Below are 23881 nucleotides of genomic sequence, written 5' to 3' on the forward strand. Positions count from 1 at the left end.
CCAGCCTTTCACTTAGCAGCTGAGCACATTAATGATTTTTTACCACTCTGGGACTCCATTATGTATGCTTGCCCTATTCTAAGTGCTTCACATATATTAGCTAGTCTTTACAACAATTCTGTAAGGTAGGCACTGATGTCATCCCACTATACAGTTAAGAAATTGAATAACTACTAAGTGAAAAAGCCAAGATTTGTAACCAGGAAGTTAGACTCCAAAGGCTGCACTTGAAAATTATGCATTAGCTATGTCTGTCAACATTCTGTATTTGCATTAAATTTCTCATCCATGGATATGTTTTGTGATTTTTAAAAAATGTTTATATCCTTTTTTTTTTTTCATTTGTCATAGATATGTGTTTTAAACACTGAAAACCCATTGCCATCAAGTCGATTCTGACTCATAGTGACCCTATAGGACAGAACAGAACTGCCCCATGGGGTTTCCAAGGAGCAACTGGTAGATTCGAATTGCTAACCTTTTGCTTAGCTGCTAAATACTTAACCACTGTGCCACCAGGACTCCTGAAACAGAGAAGGGAGTTTTAAATGTCCACTCACAACAAAATTTGACCAGAAGCAATTTGATTCATTGTCAGTTACAACACTCATTGCAAAAAAAAGCAGTAGAAAGGTATATTCCATTCCTACTCTCCTTTCCCTTTCCTAAAAGTAATTTATCTAAATTGTCGTTATTAATATTACACTTCCTTTATTATTATTACTGCCTTTATTATTATGTTATAGAATACACACACAAATGTATATTTATACAAGTTAGGTAGGTGGAATCATAACTTACGTATTATTTTTGTGATCAATACTTCTCTTCTACATCCACTCCTCCTCCTTTTCTATCCACTCCATTGGCAACCTCTATTAACAACCAGTGGAGAGGACTCCATATATCCCTATGGAGATGATAGATGATAGACAGATGGTAGATAAACAGATAGGCAGACAGATAAGTAGATATACGAGGGGTTACTTTTGTTTTATAGAAATGCACACAAGACTCCATACCTTGCTTTTCTCACTCATCGTTACCTTGTGTAAATCCTTTCAAGACGTGTATATATCTTACTCACTTTTTAAATGCATGCATAATATTCCACAGATTTAACATACCATAATTTATTCAGCTATTCCTCTATGAAAGGATATTCACTTTCCAGCTTTCAGTCACTACAAATAATGCTGCAATAAACATACTTATGTATGTATTATTGCATATTGTTAATTCTCTTTCTCTGGCATAGGTTTTTCAGGAATGGATTTGCTAGGTCAAGGAAAATAATACACACACATACACATATATAAATATATATCTGTGTGCATATATATATAAATATATATCTGTGTACACATATAAATATATATAGAATTTCAAGATTACCACAAGAAAAACTGCATTTTCTCCATTAAAATCATTTCAAGATACTAAGCAATGCACTTTTTAAAATATAAATCATTAAATATATGTAATTTATTAGCAGAAGAGTAAATAAAATTAAGAACCCTAAAAATAAGCTAAACAATATAAAATGAAAAATTATTCTTTAAAATTAAAAATGAAATAACATACAATCTTTTAAAATTGTAATTTTTAAAAAAGGAGTTTTAGTATCATCTTTGACTCATGAGGGTATTTGAGAACTAAATTCAGTCTTCCAGCTCTTTACTAATCAGAGGAAAGAGGAGAAGAAAGTTATAAGCTTTCCTCTGACTCCAAATACTCTCTTGTGTGACTGCTTTGTGATGATCTATGTCAACAATCTTTGATTTTTGTTTAGACTATAATCTTTTTATTGGCCAAAAGGGCCAAAGAAGCATGAACTGTAATTTTTGTTTCTTTAAAAACCATTTCTGTCATTTTCTTTCTCCTCTTGAGGATTATTAAAGAAAAACACCTTTTTAACAAGTAGACCTTTGCTCCATTCAAAATATTAATGTGTTGAAAAGTTTATTCTGTAAGAATTATCATCATGAATTTAGCATTTACATCCTTGATTTTGTCCTCAGAACATAAGTGATTCATGGTTCGGGTTTTTTTACAATATTGAAATAATTATCTCTTAGAGATACACCCAAAGCCTTTCTGGCTCCTATGACTTCAGACTTCTATAATTCACAGCATCTCAGAGCCTTGGATGGAGCTGGACCAGTCAGGCTTCAGAAGGAGATGATGTTACAGAGAAAAATAAAGTATGCAAGGGGTGTAGGAATGCTAGGGGAGGAGGGTATTATTTTTTAAACGTGATGATCAAGGAATGCTTCACTGACAAGATGACATTTGAGCAGAGACTTGAATTGTCTGGAAGATTACTCCAGACAGAGGCAACATCAAGTGCAAAGTGCTAAGGTAAGAGCACCCTTCAAGAAATGGCAGGGTGTCGGGGGTGGCCAGCACAGCTGATATGGAATAAGGGGCTGGAGAGCAGTACATAGCAAGAAGCAGATTATTTGGGGCCTTGTTAAGTCGTGGAAAGGATTATATTTTCTTCTCTGAGTGAGGTGGGTAGTCATTAGAGGGTTTTGAGTAAAGGATTGACATTATAAACCTATGTTTAAAAGATTAGAATGCTGTGTTTAGAGTAGAAGATGAGGGGAGTGGAAAGAATGGCTGAAATAAGACTAGTTAGCAGGCTGCATTGCAAGAATCTGAGCAAAAGGTGTCAGGGACTTGAATCAGGTAAGAAATTTCTGGAAATATTTTGAAGGTAGAGTTGAAAGGATTTGCAAATTAGAAGTAAGGCATGAGAGAAATTAAAGAATCCGGGGCTCTTGCAAGTGGAAAAATGGAAATTTCACTTATTATGATGGAAAAGACTGTGACTGGAGTACAATTGACAGGGGAGAAGTGGGAGGGGATCAGAAGATTGGTTTTTGAAGTGTTAAGTTTGAGGTGCCTACTAGGAATCCAAAAAGAAGTATCAATTAGGCAGTTAGGCACACAAATCTAGACCTCAAAGGAGACAACTGGGCTGGAGATATAAACCAGGAAGTTGTCAGCATAAAGATTTTATTTGAAGACGTTAACACATTGGACCTTTTTCCATCACAGAAAAGCTTATTATACAGCCTCTGTTGAGAGATTTGATATTGTGTTAGATGTATAAAACCACCAGCTATGCATTCATATAAAATTCATTTTAATAAATCACAACAACCTTTATCAAACTGGTATCAATGGGAATAAAACCTCAGGCTGGTCAGGATGGTTTTTAATCATATAAATTATTTTAAAACACCGTTATCAAAATTCAGAAGACACAAGCCACCTGTTTCCTTCCTCAGATTCTCCAACACACCTTCACCTGTTCAACTCAGAGGACTATAGTGCTGCTGAATAATAATATCCTTCTGGAAAATTTTCTTTTTAGTCTTGATGGTAGAACCACCATTTTCTCTCTTACCTGTATGCCTTTATACTAGCTGTTTTGTTTAAAATATATGTCTTTCCCTTCCTGCTCCCTCTACTGTCACAAGTACTTTTCTCTACCTAAAGATACACTCAATTATCCACGACCTACATTAAATCTCAACTCCTTTGTATGCAAACCTTCCCCCAAACTTGACTTTACAGGCAGAGGCAGGCACTCATCATTCTGGATCTGGTAACACTTTTTACATGCCTTTGCATAGAGCTGAACTGTTCCCAACAAGGTGCTACTTATCCCCCCCCCCCCCGCCTTGTTTTCACTAGCATGAAAATAATGCTAGTCTGAAATCAGGACATCTGGATTATGTCACACACCTCTGACATTACCAGCCCTATAAACTTGAGAAAATTTCTTGGGGCTAACATTCCCTGTACCCGTTGCCGTGGAGTCGATTCCGACTCATAGCAACCCTATAGGACAGAGTAGAACTGCCCCACAGAGTTTCCAAGGAGCACCTGGTGGATTTGAACTGCCAACCTTTTGGTTAGCAGCTGTAGCACTTACCCACTATACCACCAGGGTTTCCCAGGACTAGCATTAAGCCCTACAATATCAGACACAACAGTAGTTTTCTTATACATAATATCTGTTTTAATCTTTACAACCACATCCCCATTTTTCAGATGAGGAAATAGCCTCAGGAAAATAAAGTGATTCGTCCCTTGATACACACCTAGTTAATGACAGACTCTAGAATCAAACTCAGGTATGACTCCAAAATCTACATTGCTTTTGTCACTTAATGTGTGCTTCAGGATTCTCATGGGAAAAGTTTTTTAAAAAAGGGGGGGGAGTTAAATGGAAGTAAGATCTCTAAATCCCTTGTCATTCCAAGAATCCATAATTTAAAAAATAATAAATAATAATAATTTTAAAGCATCTATTAAAAACCAGCAACCATGCGGTAGCCTGGGGAGGAACTACTGACTTTCAGTACACTGGTTGCTCAGAGGAAAACAATCAACAGTGAACAATAATGGCATGAGTAAAACCTTGATTTCAAAAATTATTCAGCACTATCTTTGAGTGCGATTATCTCATTAAGTTTATTAGCTCTATGAGGTAATAAATTCCCATGAATTCTCTTATTGAGAAATATCACAATTACACTGTGAAAAGTACCTAATGTATGGTAGCCATCTTTTACTGAAAGTCTGTGCTAAGAACTTTACCTATATCATCTCTTTAAATCCTCAAGAGAATCTCATGAAGTAGGTAACTTTACTTCCTATATTGCATATGAGTAAACAAAAGCATAAAAAGTTTACACAGTCCCACATCTACTAATACCATGCCTATCTCCAGTGCTCCACCCGACGCCATGTAGTTGCGGACTTCCACACTGTTGGACAGCTGGTGTAAAACAATTGCCAAGGGAAATTCTCTTCTTGCAGCAACTTAGTCTTTTATGATACTGTCTTCTTGAAGAATCTCATTGGTTTTTCAATATTTGGAGTTAGCAAATTAATACATATATATATATGTAAGAATCAGTTATGTGTCTTTCTCACCTTGGGAAATTTATAAAGAGACTGGCTAAACATGTAAGGAAAACTTAAAAAGTATATTTTGCTGCCGACTTCAAAAAAGAACCTATGTTGGAATTGAAGGCTGAAACTTACTGTTATGGGCAACACATATCCTTTTTCTTTAAAAGAAGGGTTGGAAAAATCCTTATCTTTCCCACTTTTCTTTTAAATTTCCTGAACTTCACTCAATATTAATTCCTGTAAAAAACAGAGTTGCAAGTTTTATAATATGATGTCATTTAAAACTCCTTCATAAAGGACTTCTCTCTCCTTGGACTTGTGAGCTACTGAAATGGTCAGTGGTTACAGAAAGCCCATGGAAGGCATTTCTTCCAGGAAATATAAGGTGAAGGGGACGACAATGCATCAAGCTGGTGTGTAGTGCAAATTCCAGAGGAGATTCTAATTCAGACATTTAAAATCACGCATTCAACGTGCTTTCATATCCAGGACAGCTGTCGGGATGAGAACTGCTACCATGTTTTCATTGCTATTATTGTTTACATCAACTCTAATTTATTCCTGCACTGGAAGACTTCCTTACAACAAGGTTATCAGGCGATAGACTAGGTAAGTAAGACTGGATTTGAATATCATTCAAAACGTTTTAGCACAGAAGTGCAGCAACTTTTGGCCTGTGTTTTGCTGCTTACTGCTCATGTGTATTTGGAGCTGTATCTCTTCTTCATCAGACTATTTTAGGAACTGTCGGAAAATTATCCTGATTTTACCCAATGAATCTTAGTCACAGAGACTCCAAAAAGCTTTTGATCCCCTGTGACATTTGGTTTTGTGACTTTTTCTAATTCTGGGGTTTTTTGTTTTTTTTAAATAAAAGCTCTGTTTTGGTTCTCCCTGATGCCAAGAGGAAAACACTTATAATGATGTTGCATAACATTTACCTTCCAAATATCAAGCTTAGAATATACACAAGGGTGATAGGGCATAAAGTATCTTCCTATTTATAGACACTCGTATGTATGTGTGTGTGTTTCATATTCCCTTAGAAAATGTCATGAGTAGTTTTCATTGCATATTCAAATACTATGTCCTAAAAAAAAAAAATCAATAGAAGAAACATAAAACTCTTAATATAGAAAAGTTGAGCTCCAAGCTACTAGAATCCCTCTTCCTGAAATCAAACACCTTTCCAAATACAAAAGGACTAACCTGAGAGTCATCATTGGCTCCTCCCTCTCCTTCACACCCAAAATCTGTTCAGTCACCTAATCTGGTTGATTTTTCCACAGAAATATCTGGCTGCTATGTTCTGTCATCTTTCGTTAGGATTGTTTCAATAGCTTCCTAACTAGTCAAGCATCTATTTCTCTCACTTCAGCCAATTCTCTCCCTATTATTGCCAGAGTAATCTTAAAGCTGATGAGTTTATAGCCTAATTAACAATTTTTACTAGTTCCCTATTGCCTGTATCATAAAAAATATAAACTTGTTAGCACAGTGTCTCTCAAAGTGTGGTTCCCAGAAGAAATGTGATTTTTCAAATCTCCTGGAGTCTTTAATGAGAAATATATATATAAACAGTGAAACCTCTGAGAGCCGGAACTCATCGAGACTGCCTTGTTTTTCCAGGTCTCACAAGTTTTCTGCCTTTGCCAGGGTACAGTCACCACTTTTCCACTGTTCTCTAATTAGTTGAAAATATTTAAGGTTTCTTTCTTACAGGTTTTCATCTCACACAGGCTCCAGCTTTCACAGGTTTTACTGTATATCCCTGGGCCCTGCCCCAGGACTACCATTTCATAATTCTTGGATCTGAGTCCAGTAATCTACATTTTAACATTTTACTTAGAAAGAATAAATCTTCTGGGGAGAAGTTATGAATAAAAAATTTGAGCATCACCACTAGAAAATTCTTAAAATCACTAGATAAATGAATGGACTAAAGTGTATAAAAAAAAAAAAAAGACTTTAAATCCTTCAAGTCTGAGACATAAGGACAACATGGGCTTGAAAAAGTGACACAGAGTGGGATGTTTGACCTCAAAGTTTCCCTAAAGTCGAACCAGAAGACAAGTCTCAGGGAGAAGGTGAACGAAAAAAAAAAAGCAAACCTCAGAAATGGCAAAAAATACTTTTCTGTCCTGTCCTTGTCGCTAAGAGAGAAATGAAATCATTCTCCCCGAGTATCAACAACCACAAATTGGTTCCTTGTGCGAGTTCATGGTTTAAATTAACACTACTTACATGGAGCTAAAAATCAAGGCAAACTATTTTATTTTATGGTAGACCCAGATCTGTAGTTTCCCCAAAGGCAAATCTCTTGTAGAGAAAGACACTGGCAGCTCAGGCAACAAATAATTCCCAGAGATAAATTTCCAAGTGTAAGCTACCAGTGAAAAGTCATAAAACACACAAGAAGGTAAGGCAGGATAGTGAAAATCACCGTTAAAAATGAAAACAAAAATGGAACCCAGTTCAGAAAGGCTTTAAAGACGGTATTAAGAGATACAGAATGTAAAATAAATGTTTACATTTAGCAAACAGATTGTGGTCTCTAAATATCATTTCTCCTTGGACAACTGGCTGATCCTAGGTCTGGGAAAGAAAGCGTACATGGTGGACCTGGAACATCTTGTTACCAGAAAGAAACAAAGCTATTAAAGCCTACAGCAGCCATGTCAAAAGGATTCAGGGAACAACTGCATAGTTCCCATTTGCCAAAGATGGGATGGTTTGAGCATGAAAAGAATAACTGCAATGGACTGAAATACTGAATAGTTAAAATTCATCAGTTTATAATAATACTAAAAAAAAAAAAAAAAACCTCATAGACCACCTTTAGAGAATGATAGGGAACCAACACATTATACTGAAAATGAGTAAACAAAAGGAAAGAGTCAAGTATTTATTCTGAAATATAAATTGGACCTCAAGATAACCGGTTAATGAAAGTTATTGACAGATGACCTCGTTTCTTCAAATAAATTATTGTTGCTGTTAGGTGCTTTGGAGTCAGTTCTGACTCATAACGACCCCATGTACAACACAAAAAAACATGGCTCTGTCCCATGTCATCCTCACAATTATTGCTACGTTTGAGCCATGTTGCAGCCACGGTGTCAATCCATTTTACAAGAAAAATAAAAAGGAGAAGGAACCTATAGAATTAAAGAGACATATCAATCAAATGTAAGTAATACGTGGACATGTTTGGATCATGATTCAAACAAATTGTTAAAAAATGTATAAAATAAACTCTGGATATTAGATGATACTAAGAATGTTTTTATAATATTTTTATGATGTTAAAGTTCTTATTTTATAATAATGAAATATTTATGTTTGAAATTATATAACATCTGAAGTTTACTACAAATAACAAACAGGAATGGGATTAGATAAGCCAAAATTGTATGTGATTTGGTAATTGCTGAAGCATAGGGTATAAGGGCACTCCTTGTGCTATTCTCTCTACTTCATTATATGTTTAAAATGTTCTGTAATTCAGTATTCAGACATAAATGTTATGGATTGAATTGTGTCCTCAAAAATGTGTGTCAACTTGGCTAGGCAATGATTCCCAATATTGTGTGATTGTCCACCATTCTGTCATCTGATGTGATTTTTTTGTGTTGTAAATCCTATCTCTATGATGTTAGCGAGGCAGGTTTAGAGGCAGTTATGTTAATAAGGCAGGACTCAATCTATATGACTGGGTTGTGTCTTGAGTCAATCTCTTTTGAGATATGAAAGAGAGAAGTGAGAAGAGAGACAGGGGGACCTCATTCCACCAAGAATCAAGAGCCAGAAGGGGAGCACATTTTTTGGACCCAAGGTCTCTGCCCTTAGAAGCTCCTAGATCAGGGGAAGATTGATGACAAGGACCTTCCCCCCCAGAGCCAAGAGAGAAAGCATTCTCCTTGAGCTGGCACCCTGAATTCAGACTTCTAGCCTCCTAGACTGTGAGAGAATAAATTTCTCTTTATTAAAACCATCCACTTGTGGTATTTCTGTTATAGCAGCACTGGATAACTAAGACAGTAAATAAATAAATGTTTTTAAAGATATAAAGGAGGAAATAAATAACATGAGCGAGGAAAAAGAGACATAGCAAAAATATTTGAAAAAATAATCTAAACGTACTTTCAAATGCAGAGAATTTTTTTTGGCATTTGAAGTATGCAGTGATAGCTCATTTATGTAAAAATGTCAATTCTTCTAAAGTGATCCATCGATTTAATGAATTATAATCAAACTCTCCCCACCGCCCTCACCCTCCCACTGTCCCGCTGCATGTCTATCAGCTTGTCATACTGTGAGAGCTTTTGTGTTGCTGTGATGCTGGAAGCAGGGTCACCCATGGCAGACAGGTTTCAGCTGAGCTTCCAGGCTAACACAGAAACAAGGCTCTGGGAATTGACAGAATATCAATTGAGATGTTTCAACAAATGGATGCAGCACTGGAATGCTCATTCATATATGCCAAGAAATTTGGAAGACAGCTACCTGGCCAACTGACTGGAAGAGATCCATATTTATGCCTATTCCCAAGAAAGGCGAGCCAACTTAATGCAGAAATGATTGAACACTATCAATAATATCATACAAAAGTAAAATTTTGCTGAAGGTCATTCAAAAGTGGCTGTAGCAGTATATCAACAGGGAACTGCCAGAAATTCAAGCTGGATTTAGAAGAAGATGTGAAACCAGGGATATCATTGCTGATGTCAGATGGATCCTGACTGAAAGCAGAAACTACCAGAAAGATGTTTACCTGTGTTTTATTGACTAGGCAAAGGCATTCGACTGTATGGATCATAATAAATTATGGAAAACATTGTGAAGAATGGGAATTCCAGAACACTTAAATGTGCTCATGAGGAACCTGTACATAGATCAAGAAACAGTCTTTGTACAGAACCAGGGGATACTGCATGGTTTAAAGTTAGGAAAGGTATGCATCAGGGTTGCATTCTTTCACCATGCCTATTCAATCTGTGTGCTGAGCAAATAATCCGAGAAGCTGGACTATATGAAGAACTGGGAATCAGAACTGGAGGAATATTAAGTAACAACCTGCAATATGCAGATGACACAATTTTGGTTGCTGAAAGTGACGAGAATTTGAAGCATTTACTGATGGAGATCAAAGACCACAGCCTTCAGTATGAATTACACCTCAACATAAAGAAAACTCTATGGGGCAGTTCTACTCTGTCCTATAGGGTTGCTATGAGTTGGAATCAACTCGACGGCGATGGGTTATAAAGAAAACAAAAATCCTGGAAGACAGAGCCAACATGATGTAATAGACAGAAGCTACACACCTCCCTCCATAGCAAAGACCTAAAAAAATAAGTCAAACAGGTACAAACATCAAACTTGGAAACCTAAGTGACAAATGAAGAGATAAAGAACTCAACCCAGCACTGAATGGAATAAGAAACTGACAGAGAACAGAGAGTGAGGAGAAATAGGGAGTGGAGGTCACTTATCGGCTAACTCAGCAGGGATTTGCCATCTTGGACTCCTGTCTGAGATCAGGGGACAGGGAGTACGGGAAAGGAGCTTCACAGAGCTCCCAGCAGGAGACAGAGCACCCAGTAACCAGTGATACATGTTTTCCCACCCCCCACCCTTCCTCCTGCTTGGTCTCTGCCACTTCCTGGTGGGCCGTGGTTGCTCAGCCAGGAGGCGTCAGCCCCATGCCACTTGGATTCACCCAACCCACACCAGCTGGCTCTTTCAGTGTCGTTTCTTTTTTGCTGCTTTTTTTTTTTTTTTTTTTTTTGCTTCTTTTGGTTTCTTTGTCTCTCTCACCTCTTCCTCTACCTTTCTCTCGAACACCTCACTCTGTGTACCATTTTCACTTCTTGACAGGCTGTAAAGTGCTGCTCAGCTTGGGAACCACTTCTCCAGTCTACACTGCCACACTAGTGGGATCCCTGGGGCCTTTTTTTGTTTGTTTTTCTTTTATCCATTTTCCTTTCCTTCATTTCTCGGTTTCTTGCCTCTCTTTATTAACCTTCTTTTCCTGTCTCCTGAATACCTGGGACTGTGTGCCATCTCTGCCTCTTACAGGCTGTACTGTGAGGCTTGGAAGCCACTTTCTCACTGCAGCCATGCTGGTGAGATCCCTGGGGGCTTTTTTTTTTTCTTTTCTTTTTGTATTTCTTCATTTCTCAGTTTCTCATCTCTCTCCACTTTCCTTCTTCTTCTGTCTCCTGAATACCTGGTGCTGTGTGCTATATCTGCCCCTTCTAAACAGGCTGTGTTCCAAGGCTTGGGAGTCACTTCCCCAGTCACTGGTGGGATCTCTGGGGGTATTTCTCTTGTTTTCTTTTTAACTATTTATTACTTATTCTTTTTTTTATCTTTTTTCCTTTGTGTTTTTCTTCATTTCTTGGTTTCTCATCTCTCCACTACAATGGCAGGCTCCCTCACAACTTTTTTTTTTTCTTTGTTCCTGTTTCTCTCTCCTCTTTCTCTTCTTTTCCATACCCACTTAACTCCACACATCACTACCTCCCCGCTCCCTCCTGGCTATCTGCACCACAGGCTGAACATCATACCCCTGAGCAGCATGGGCATGGTGTGCAAGAACCTGCCCTGCACTGACTCTGGACACACTATGTCAGCCCCAATTCATGCCACAAACAACCCAGCCCAGCCCCTCCCTTTCAGCTGTACCTACTCTGCTGCACCATAGCTGAGCAACTCACCCTGCCCATTGGACAAAAAAGTGAAAAATATCATGCCCATAGATGAGCAAACAATAAAGAATGCACAGCCAGCCTACTCAGACATAACCAAAGAAAACAAAAAAGCAGGACAAAACAAAAAATATATATACTCAATAAACAAAATAATTACTGAATGTCCTGAAGACAGCAGACAATATCAAAACATATAATTTAAAAAAAAAAAGGACAGGATGGTTCCAGTAAGCATCCAAAATAAAACACCAGATAAGTTCCAACAGAAAAAAAGTCACTGGAATTACTTGATAGGGAATTTAAATCTCTAATATTCAGAGCTATCCAAGAGTCAAAAGAAAAAGCAGACAAAAATGAAGAAAAAATAGACAAATTCAAGAAAAAGTCAGACAAAATCATGGGAAAGACAGGCAAAACAATGGAAGAATTCAGGAAAACAATACAGGGACAAAATGTCAATAAATTTCACAACTAGAAATCATACCAAAAAAAAACTAGAAATCCAAAAGTTAAATGACAAGATTTCAGAAATGGACAGCGTCATAGACGAGTTGAGGAGCAGGTTTGAAACAATGGAAGACAGGATCAGTAAAATTGAAGACAAACAATTGCGTACAACTTTGTTTGAGGAAAAATCAGAAAAAAGAATGAAGAAACCCTGACAATGATGTGGGATACATTCAAAAGCAAAAATTTGTGAGTGATTGGAGTTCCAGAACAGGGGGAGAAAACAGAAAACACAGAGAGGATCATTGAAGAATTGCTGACAGAAAACTTCCCTAATATCATGAAAGATGAAAAGCTGACCATCCAAGAATCTCAATAAATATCATATAGGACAGACCCCAAAAGAAAATCACCAAGGCATATCATGATCACACTCGATAAAACCAAAGACAAAGAAAGAATCCTGAGAGCAGCTCCAGAAAAATGAAGCTACATACAGAGGGAAAACAATAATACTAAGTTCTGATTACTCGGTAGAAACCATGCAGGCAAGAAGGCAATGGGATGACATATAGAAAACCTTGAAAGAAAAAAATTGCCAACCAAGAATAATATATCCTGCAAAACTCTCGTTCAAATGTGGTGGTGAAATTCAGGCATTTCCAGATAAACAGAAATTAACGGAATTTGTAAAAACTAAACCAAGCTTACAAGAATTATTAAAGGGAGCCCTTCAGTTTGAGAAAAACACAACATCAGATGACAGGCCTGAATCTAGGACCCAAGATCACACCAGACAGATACCAACCTAGGAAATAAACTCTCAAGGATTATTCAAAACAAAAAGATTTACAACAGGGAAACAGAGAGGTTATCTGTAAACTACAACAATGTCAAAACAATAAAAGAGGGAATAAACGGTGTAGGTATAGAACTTTCTAATGCAGAGGAAGGCAAGGTGATAAAAAGTAATAAAAGAGTGGTTCAAACCTAGGGGAAAAAAAGATATGGGTAAATTTCAAGGTAGCCACAAAGAAAGTTAACAAACCTACTTATTCAAAATAAAGAAGAAAAACATAAAGTCCCAGTAAAAACAAAATCTACAAAAACAAAAGGAATGAAAACAAAATCCACAAACAAAAGGAAATCAGCACAGGAGAGTAAGTGAAACAAAGAAAACATCAGCACCACAGAAAAAAAAAAAGCACTACAAAATGATAGCAATAAATTCACACCTATCGATAATTACACTGAACATAAGTGGCATAAATGCACCTATAAAGAGACAGAGAGAGACAAAATGGATTAAAAAAAAAAAAAAACAGTACCCATCAATATGTTGTCTACAAGGGATGCACCTTAGAAACAAAAATGTAAATTTATTAAAAATAAAAGGATGGGAAAAAAATATATCAAGCAAACAGCTACCAAAAAACAGCAAGAGTGGCAATACTAATCCCAGGTAAAATAGACTTTAAAACAAAATCCACTGTAAGAAACAAAGAATGATATTATGTAATCATTAAAGGGATGACCCATCATGAAGATATAACCATAACAAATATCTATGTACCCAATGACAGGGCTCCAAAATACATAAAACAAACTCTAACAGCACTGAAAAGAGAAATTGGCAGTTTCACAATAATAGTAGGAGACTTCAAAACGCCACAGAGCACCTAGAAAGAAACTCAACCAAGTACAGAAGATCTAAAGCCACGACAGCCAACTTGAACTCATAGACATATATAGAACACTTCACCCAACAGCTACAAAGTACACATTCTTTTCTAATGCATGTGAACATTCTCCAGAATGGACCACATCTTAGACCACAAAGCAATCCTTAACAAAATACAAAACATTGAAATAATTTTTATCTTCTCTGATCACAACACCATCAAAGCAGAAATTAACAACAGGAAGAGTGAGGAAAACAAAAATCAATTACATCGAAACTGAATAACACCCTGCTTAAAAACCACTGGGTAACAGAAGATATCGAAGATGAAAAAAATTTAAAAACTCCTGGAATCAAATGAGAATGAAAATACATCATACCAAAACCTTTGGGATATAATAAAGGCAGTGCTCAGAGATCAATTTATGGCAATAGACGCACACATCAAAAAAAAGCAGGGACAAAATCAAGCATTTAGCTACACAACTTAAACAAACAGAAAGAACAGTAAAAGAAGCCCACAGCCACCAGAAGAAAGGAAATATCAGAGCAGAAATAGATGAAGTAGAGAATAGAAAAACAATAGAAAAAATCAACAAAACCAAAAGTTGGTTCTTTGACAGGATCAACAAAATCAACAAACCACTGGCCAAATTGACAAAAGAAAACCATGAAAGGACACAAATAACCCAAATAAGAAATGAAATGGGGGACATTACAACAGGCTCAACTGAGGTAAAAAGGATTATAACAGAGTATTATGAAAAAGTATACTCCAGCAAATTTGAACACCTAGAGGAAATGAACAAATTTCTAGAGACACACTACCTATCCAAACTAATACAAAATGGTATTGAAAATCTGAACAGACCCATAACAAGAGAAGAAATTGGAAAGGTAATTAAAAAAAAAAAAATCCAACCAAAAAAAAAAAAGCCCTGGCCCAGATGGCTTCCCAGAGAATTCTACCAAACATTCAGAGAAGAGCTTACACCAGTACTACTCAAACTATTTCAGAACATAGAAAAGGAAGAGATACTTCCAAATTCATTCTATGAAGCCAGCATAACCCTGATACCAAAACCAGCAAGGACAGCACAAAAAAAAAAAAGAAAGAAAGAAAACTGTAGACCAATATCTCTCATGAATATAGATGCAAAAATTCTCAACAAAATTCTAACCAATAGAATTCAGCATTATATTAAAAAAATAATACACCACGATCAAGAACAATTCATACCAGCTCTGCGAAGATGGTTCAACATTAGAAAATCAATCAACATAATCCATCATATAAATAAAAGAACCTCATGATCATCTCAATTGATCCAGAAAATGCATTCGACAAATTCCAACACCCAGTCCTGATAAAAACTCTCAATAAAATAGGTATAGAAGGAAAATTCCTCAATATAATCAAGGTCATCTATACAAAACCAACAGCCAACATCATTCTTACAGAGAGAAACTGAAAACATTCCTCCTGAGAACAGGAATAAGACAAAGATGTCCTTTATCACCACTCCTATTTAACATTGTGCTGGAAGTACTAGCTAGAGCAATAAGGTAAGAAAAATAAATAAAAGGCATCCAAATTGGTAATGTAGAAGTAAAACTGTCCCTATTTGCAGATGATATACTATACACAGAAAACCCAAAAGACTCCACAGGAAACCTACTGGGATAGAAAGATCTAGCAGAGTAGCAGGATACACAGTAAGCATACAAAAATCAGTTGGATTCCTATACACCAATAAGGAGAAGAACAAAAAGGAAATCAGGAAAACAATACCATTTATAATAGCCCCTAAAAAAAATAAAATACTTAGGAATAAATCTAACCAGGGATGTAAAAGACCTATACAAAGAAAAGTACAAAACATTTCTGCAAGAAACCAAAAGAGATCTACATAAATGGAAAAACATACCATGCTCATGGATAGGTAGACTCAACATTGTGACAATGACAATTCTACCCAAAGGAATGTACAAATGCAATGCAATCCCCATCCAAATACCAATAAAATTCATTAAAGAGATCAGTAACTTTATATGGAAAGGGAAGAGGCACTAAGTAAAGCACTACTGATGAAGAAGAATAAAGTAGGAGGACTCTCACTACTTGACCTCAGAAAGTACTATGCATCTATGGTAGTCAAAACAGCCTGGTACTGGTACAATGTCAGATACATTGACCAATGGAACAAAATTGAGAACCCAGATGAAAACCCATCCACTTACAGTCACCTGATCTTCAACAAAGTGCCCAAAGTTCATCAAATGGGGAAAAGAGTTTTTTTAAACAAATTTTGCTGGCAAAACTGGATGTCATCTGAAAAAAAAAGAAACAGGACCCATACTTCACACCATATACAAAAACTAACTCAAAATGGATCAAAGACCTAAATATAAAACTAAAAACTATAAAAATCATAGAAGAAAAAATAGGATCAATCCTAGAGGCCTCAATACATAGCATTAACAGGATACAAACCATAACTAACAGCACACAAACTCCAGAAGATGAGCTAGATAACTGGGATTTTCTAAGAATTAAACACTTACGCCCATCAAAAGACTTCACCAAAAGAGTAAAAAGAGAACCTACAACCTGGGAAAAAAATTTTGGCTGTGACAAATCCAACAAAGATCTGATCTCTAAAATCTGCAGGAAAGTGCAACACCTGTACAACAAAAAGACAAATAATCCAATTAAAAGATGGGCAAAGGAAATGAACAGACACTTCACCCAAGAAGACATTCAAGTGGCTAACAGACATATGAGGAAATTCTCGACATGACTAGCCATTAGAGAAATGCAAATCAAAACCACAATGAGACACCAGCTCACCCTGACATTACCGGCAAGAATAAAAAAAACAAACAAACAGGAAATAATATATATTGGAGAGGCTGCTGGGGAATTGGAATTCTTAAATGCACTGCTGGTGGGAATGCAAAAGTTTGGAAGACTATATGGCAGTTCCTTAGAAAGCTAGAAGTAGAAATACCATATGATTCAGCAATCCCACTCCTAGGAATGTATCCTAGAGAAATAAGAGCTGTCACACAAATAAACATAGGCATACCGGCCCATTGCAGCACTGTTCACAATAGCAAAAAGATGGAAACAATCTAGATGCCCATCAACAGAGGACTGGATAAACAAACTGTGGTACATATACACAATGGGGTACCACACGAGGATAAAGAACAACGAAGAATTTGTGAAGCATCTTACAACATGGATGCTTCTGGAGGGCATTATGCTAAGTGAAATAAGTATATCACAAAAGGACATATTTATAAATTTTTGGTGGTAGTACAAGCCTCAGGGTTAAAAAGTTACACACCAGATGAGTAAAGACAAGGTCTGTAGAAAAACAATTTGGTATCAAGAGAATCATATTTTTTATTTTGACCATCAGTAAAACACAAGAGAAAAGATCTCTAATTTATGATAAACATGTTGTAATTTAAATTCAAAACTTTGCCTCAGCTAACAAGTCTTTTGTTGCTGTTTCAGTTCAAGAAAATATAAACCAAGCTAGTAGCTGCCGATTGATTCCAACTTGTGACCATCCCATGTATTATAGAGCAGAACTGTGCTCCACAGAGTTTTCAAGGCTGTGACCTTTTGGAGGCAGACCACCAGGCTTTACTTCCAAGGGGTCTCTGGGTGGGTTCAAACTGCAAATCTTTTGGTTAGTAGTCAAGTGCTTAGCTATTTGTACCACCCAGGGATTCCTGTTGTTTAGATCACTGAGTCATAAATCTTCTGTATCTGACAGCTTTTTTATCAACAGAGAATAAAGCAATTTTCAGCCCAGTACCTGAATTAACAAGTATTTTTAGATCCAAAGGGAAAATTTCTTCTCTGGGCAAAACTTCTGGACTATTATTCACTTTTAAAATAAATACATACAATGTATATCATAAATCATAACAATATCTCAAACTCCTGTGAAGCCATCTTCCTAATTTACGAAGGAGAATATTACCAATACAGTTTGCGGCTCCTTGTTTCTCTTTCTCCAATCACATCACCCTGTTTCTTGTTTAAATAACCACTGTTGATATATGAATTATGCCTGCTATGTATGTGTCAATTATCTCACTATTCTTTTCTCTCCTTTTCAGGACAGAAAAAGAAAAAAAAACAAATAGGGGACCAACAGTCGAACAAAGTTGCCTTCAGCTGTTTCTAATTTAACTACAGTGCAAAGTTTTGTTTTATCCACATCCAAGGTGACTTCTATGTACACTTAGTTTTGAAAGACAGTCATTTAGTGTGAGAAACATGCTCTTTCTTGTCCTGGACCCTACCACTGCTCCAGCCTCTCCACACCATATGTCCTCATGCATCCTTAACTCAAGTTTCCCATTTCTAACATGGACTCTCCTGCCTCTGTGTACAATGTCATCCATCCTCCATCCCTCACTCATGTAACTGGGCATATCAAGTTCTTCTCCACCCATACTTCTGTCTTCATCCACCACTCCCTGACTCAATCCACATTCCTGTCACATTTAATTTTCATTGTTTCTCAAATGCAACCAGCTCATTCATATAACCAGAATTTTACATATGCTGGCCTTTCTGCCTGGAAAGCCTAGAAAAGTCCTATCATCTCTGAAGATCCTGCTCAGATCGCATAGCTTTTATGAAGCTTTCTCACATCTCTACCAGACAAAGCAAAACGTTCCCACCTTTGAGCCCCCATTGCATTTTGGGCAAGTTTCGATTACATACTTCCTAGCGACATGGGAACAATACTGTCCCTAGATCCAGGCAAGCAAGATCCCTACCTTGGCCCTACGCCTCTGTACAACAACCCCTTTCCCCTCTCTTTCAGCCTCCACTCCTTTGGAGTACCATCTTTGTGATGTCCTGAGTCCCTCTTCGGTGTGTGGGATGGGCCATGGAAGGCAGTGCTATAAGAGAGAGGCATCCTGAGCCCTGATCTGGACCCACACGGGCCAGTCTCATTTCTCCCATTCTATAAGGCCTTCGGACCTTCTACTCACACAGCACGGGGTCGATCAAACGCTGCAGGGAACTCAATTTTCAATCTTGGCTCTGTGTCTTAGCTGCCTAAAACCAAAACCCAAGCCAGTTGCTGTGGAACCAATTCTGACTCATGGTGGCCTCATGTGTTTCAGAGTAGCACTGCGCTCCGTAGGGTTTTCGATGGCTGATTTTTGGGAAGTAGATCACCAAGCCTTTCTTCTGAGGTACCTCTGAGTGGATTCAAACCATCAATCTTTTGGTTAGTAGCTGAGCACTTAACTATTTATGCCACCCAGGGACTCCTTCTTAGTTGCCTTGGGCTGCCATCACAAAGTATCACAAAGTGGGTAGCTTTAAAGAACAGTTCTGGGGGCTAGAAATCTGAATCCAGGGCATAGGCAGGGCCATGTTCTCATTCTCTCTCTCTCTGTGTTACCTGGAAGGGAAGCTCCTTCCTTGTCTCTTCCAGGCATTTCTTTGCATTCTTTGACTTTAGAGAGGGATCTTCACATGGTGTGTTCTTCCTGGTATGACTGTTTCTGTGTCTGTTCTTCTCCTTTATAAGACGCCACTCAGAACACCCTACTCTGTGTGACTTCATTAATTTAGCTGATAACATTTGCAAAGAAAAACCTAATTTCCCCAAACAAGGTCACACCCACCCATGTAGCAGTTAGGACTTCAACATATTTTGGGGGGAGACATAATTCAATCCATAATACTCTGCTATTTATTTACTTCATGATAACTCTAGATAAATTCATGTGGACTTCAATTTCCTAATCCTGCAATAAGGGGGTTGAACCATAGATAATATTTGAGATATTTTTCAGGTAAAAGAGTTCATGATCCTTCCATTCATCTACTATTCTTACCACTCTTGTAGATAAAAATTTAATTATTAATAACCATATCCTTAGTTTCATCAATAAATACTATTGGAAAATGAAATCTTTGTCATAATGTTTAAATTAATAAAACAAAGATACATGGTATATTGTATCTTTTGTATACATTTAATAATACATATCATAGGATTCTTCCTCTTGATTTTCTAAAGTGCATTTTCAATGATCTATTATTAACCATCTAGAGAATTTAATTTCACTTTAAGATTAATAAATTATGGCATGCATTTTTAATAATCACTGCACATATTTTTCTTTTGCAAAAACTCCAATATTGAGTATTTAAAATTGATGTAGAAAGTTATTAGATATAATAAGTAAGAAAAATAGGGCTTAATTCTAAAACTCATTGTGACCAAAAAAAAGCTATATTTACAACACTTAGTTAAACACGCTAACTATAAAACAATTCAGATTTCCAACACTAAGCATCCTATGATTTATTTAATTAACTTCTATAATTCTGCAATGTGTGCTTATCAAGTAATCTCTGTATCTGTGTGTACTAATTTAAAATAAAAATAGACTCCAGAAAGAAAACAAAAAAGGAAGTGAATAAACTAAAGATAACAGGGGCAAAAGAAAAGGAACTGGGATGAAATGAGCTCCTTTATGTGGCCTTTTGCCTGGATTCTTCAGAAAAACAGCTTTAGAGATTTTTCCCCTAAACCTTGAGGAGTTACTTTTGCCCTAGTTTTCTACCCTAGAAGTTTTGTTACTTTTGCCCAAGTTGATTGACACTTCCTCGGTAAACCATAAATAACTTGTGGTTTGATACTTTTTGTCTGATCCTGGACTGCAGCTCACCCTATGATTGGTAGGCACCTTGCAGTGATTGATCAAAAAACTATGTAAATGAAGAGTCTGTAGCCTACTAGGCAAATGAAGTGTCTGTGGCCCACTGAGAGAGGAATAGTCATGGCCCTGAGGGGAGAGTCATGCCTTGAAATTGATGAGGAGTTCTTTTTGTATACATAAGCAGCCAACCCCACTTAGGTTTTTCAGACAGAAAGAAGCAGGAAGAGAAGCAGAAGGCGGAAAGAAGAGAGAAGAACCAGAGAGAGAAAGGAGGCAAGGAAACTCCTAAAAGAGCTGTAACATGGGTCAAAGGTTGTTTAACACTGAAGACAGCAAGAGGCCCAGAAGGGGCCCAGCACTAGGGCCCATGGCAACAAGCCCAGGAGGGGCCAGCAGCAAAGACAGCAGAGCCTGTCCTGAGAGAGCTGAGAGAAGTCTTTCTGAAGGGGCCAAGAGGAGGCCTGTCCTTAGTGGGCTGAGAGTAGGTCTGTCCTGAGAGAGAGAGAGAGAGAGAGAACTGTGTGGCTGAGAGAGCCATTCTGCACTGAAGATGAAAGATTTTACCTGCATGCTTCCTGATCCCAAGTTGTACCCTGTTATTTCCTTAACAAGCCATTTAACTGTATGTGAGTTGTGTGTGGTCATTGTCACAGATTATTGAACCCAGAAGATAAGTAGAGAATGCCTTGGGAGAGATAGCTGGTATCAGAATTGATTAAAAAAAAAGGGGGGGGGCTGGAGAGTGGAGGTGTCTGACCTTCACCTCCTAGGAATCAGCCTCGGGCTGATCTTGATTCCCATTATCCCCCTCTGAAGTTAGGTTCTGAAGCTACCGCTGATACTCCTACTACCACTCGAATTTCATGGGAACTAAAGAATAAACGGAAACCCTGGTGTCATAGTGGTTAAATGCTACAGCTGCTAACCAAAAGGTGGCAGTTCAAACCCACCGGGCACTCCTTGGATGGCGCAGTTCTACTCTGTCCTGTAGGGTCGCTATGAGTCAGAATCGACTCAACAGCAATGATTTTTTTTTTTTTTTGGTAAAGAGTAAACATGAGAAAAAAAGGAAGTACAAGTGCTGCTGTTGTTGTCAGCTACTGTTAAATGAGCTCCTATTTATGGTGACCCCATGTGCAACAGAAAGAAATATTGCCCAGTCCTGTGACATCCCCCTAATCAGTTAAGAGTTAAACCGCTGTGATCCATAGGATTTTCATTGGCTGATTTCTCAAAGTAGATTGCCAGGCCTTTCTTCCTAGTCTGTCTTAGTGTGTATAGTACAAAGTACAAGTAGCTACCACACAACTCCTATGTGTATTTTTGTCAATGTATATACATGTTCGTTGTTCCTAACACTCAAATTCAGTTGGTAAAATTAGGACATGATAAATGTTTTCTTATAAAATGCTTTATAAAGTGATCATGCTAAATATTAAACAATATTAGTTAAATATAATATTAAATTTGACTATATTACATGTTTATATATAATTCAAGTTATGTTATAAAACCCCAAAAAAACCAAACCCCTTGCCATTGAGTCGATTCTGACTCATAGCGACCCTACAGGATAGAGTAGAACTGCCCAATAGAGTTTCCAGGGAGCGACTGGTGGATTTGAACTGCTGACCTTTTGGCTAGCAGCCAAACTCTTAACCACTGTGCCACCAGGACTATTTAAAATATTTTGTATAATAGGGAGAGATAATCAGTAGTGCTGAGAAAATAAAACTAGACTATGGCTATATAGTCTAATCCCAGAATGAGTTAGTAAAAATTCCTCTTTGATTTCTGTGTATGCTGCCAAAACCTGTTACCCTCTCCAGAGCATGTCTGTTACTTTGTTAACATTTACACTGACCCTTATTGTGTTTGGAGGTATTTCATAACAATGAACGATTGTAAAAAAAATTAAGACTGCTCACTTCCAGAGGAACTGAAATACTTGTGGTTTCTATGAGATGAGAGACCCTAATACTTAAGCTTCATTAGCTTCAGAGAGGACTCTTTGCTTCTGCTTGGCTGTTAGAAAAGGTGGTTTCTCTGACTAGTTACACAATCAGGGCTGGAGTCATTTTTTTATTCTCAGGAACTATTATCTTTAACACCTAACAATTCTACTTTGTCAACTCACTTGAATGTTGTCCTTCAAAATTTTGGAGGGGAAATGTATATATAATCTTTAGAGATTGGCGATGCTCTTTTACACATAGATTAGCTTTGGCGCACCTCAGATAGCCACTTGGTAGCACCAAAGAATTTACTCCGTCATCTTGCTTTTGTAATTCATGACACAGGCATAAACACAGAAGGGATGCTAAGAATATTTAGCATGATTAGTATACTCCAGATTTTTCCAACATGGCTCAACAGTATTATAAATGTTGCCCTATTTTTTCTGGTCTTCAATATAATAAAGCTCTAAAAACGAAGAGAGCAGCCTTCCTCTTCCCCTTGGGCCCACTGATTTTTACTCACTTTTTCTTTTAATGTTCATATGAATGCAGTTTAGTAATTATAGGAGACCTGGTGGTGCTTTTTTTTTTGGTGGTGCAGTGGTTAAGAGTTTGACTGCTAACCAAAAGGTCAGCAGTTTGAATCCACCAATGACTCCTTGGAAACCCTCCGGGGCAGTTCTACTAGGTCCTATAAGGTCACTTTGGGTCAGAATCAACTCAACAACAACAGGTTTTAGTAATTATATGTATTTTTTCAGGATTTGCAAGGGCTGACATAAGACTATCAGCAAAACACTTTTAAATGATATTATCCCAGTGGTTGGAATACTTGTTATGAAGAGTTATTGGGGTACACAGCTTAGAAGACAGATGGTAAAGGAAGTGCGTGAAGTTTGACAGATTCATCAATGTTTGACAGATTCATCAATAACTTCAATGTCCACCTCATCTTAAATCAGCAGGGGTACCTTGATATAAAAAATTAATTCTGAAAAACATACTAACCAAATTTGTACAGAAACAGCTAAAGGGGTCAGATGCGCTCCTCATAGCCTTTAAGGGTATGCAATCCGTAACAATCAGAAGACTGGGAAATTCCTACATGAAATATGAATGGGTGATCTATGATACTTCTGATTATGCCTCCAGTGACCACTCGCTGGCAAAACATTTAAGTGGTAAATAATGTTGTGTTTTATTGTTGTAAAACACTAATTAAGTTTGTGAGCAAATTCAATCACAGATGCAATAAGCTCTAATCAGTAGCCCTGAACAAAGCGTGCTGTGACATAATAAAAAGTTCACGTTGAGGTTGTGGGAGGAAGACATCACTCAAACCTCACTAGAAAAGCCTTATCACATCCTGCTGACTTTTAATACCTAGTTAAACATCGAGACCTGCTGTCTTAGATTCAAGCCTTCTACAA

Source organism: Elephas maximus, chromosome 12 (assembly GCF_024166365.1).
Source record: "Elephas maximus indicus isolate mEleMax1 chromosome 12, mEleMax1 primary haplotype, whole genome shotgun sequence".
NCBI lineage: Eukaryota > Metazoa > Chordata > Mammalia > Proboscidea > Elephantidae > Elephas > Elephas maximus.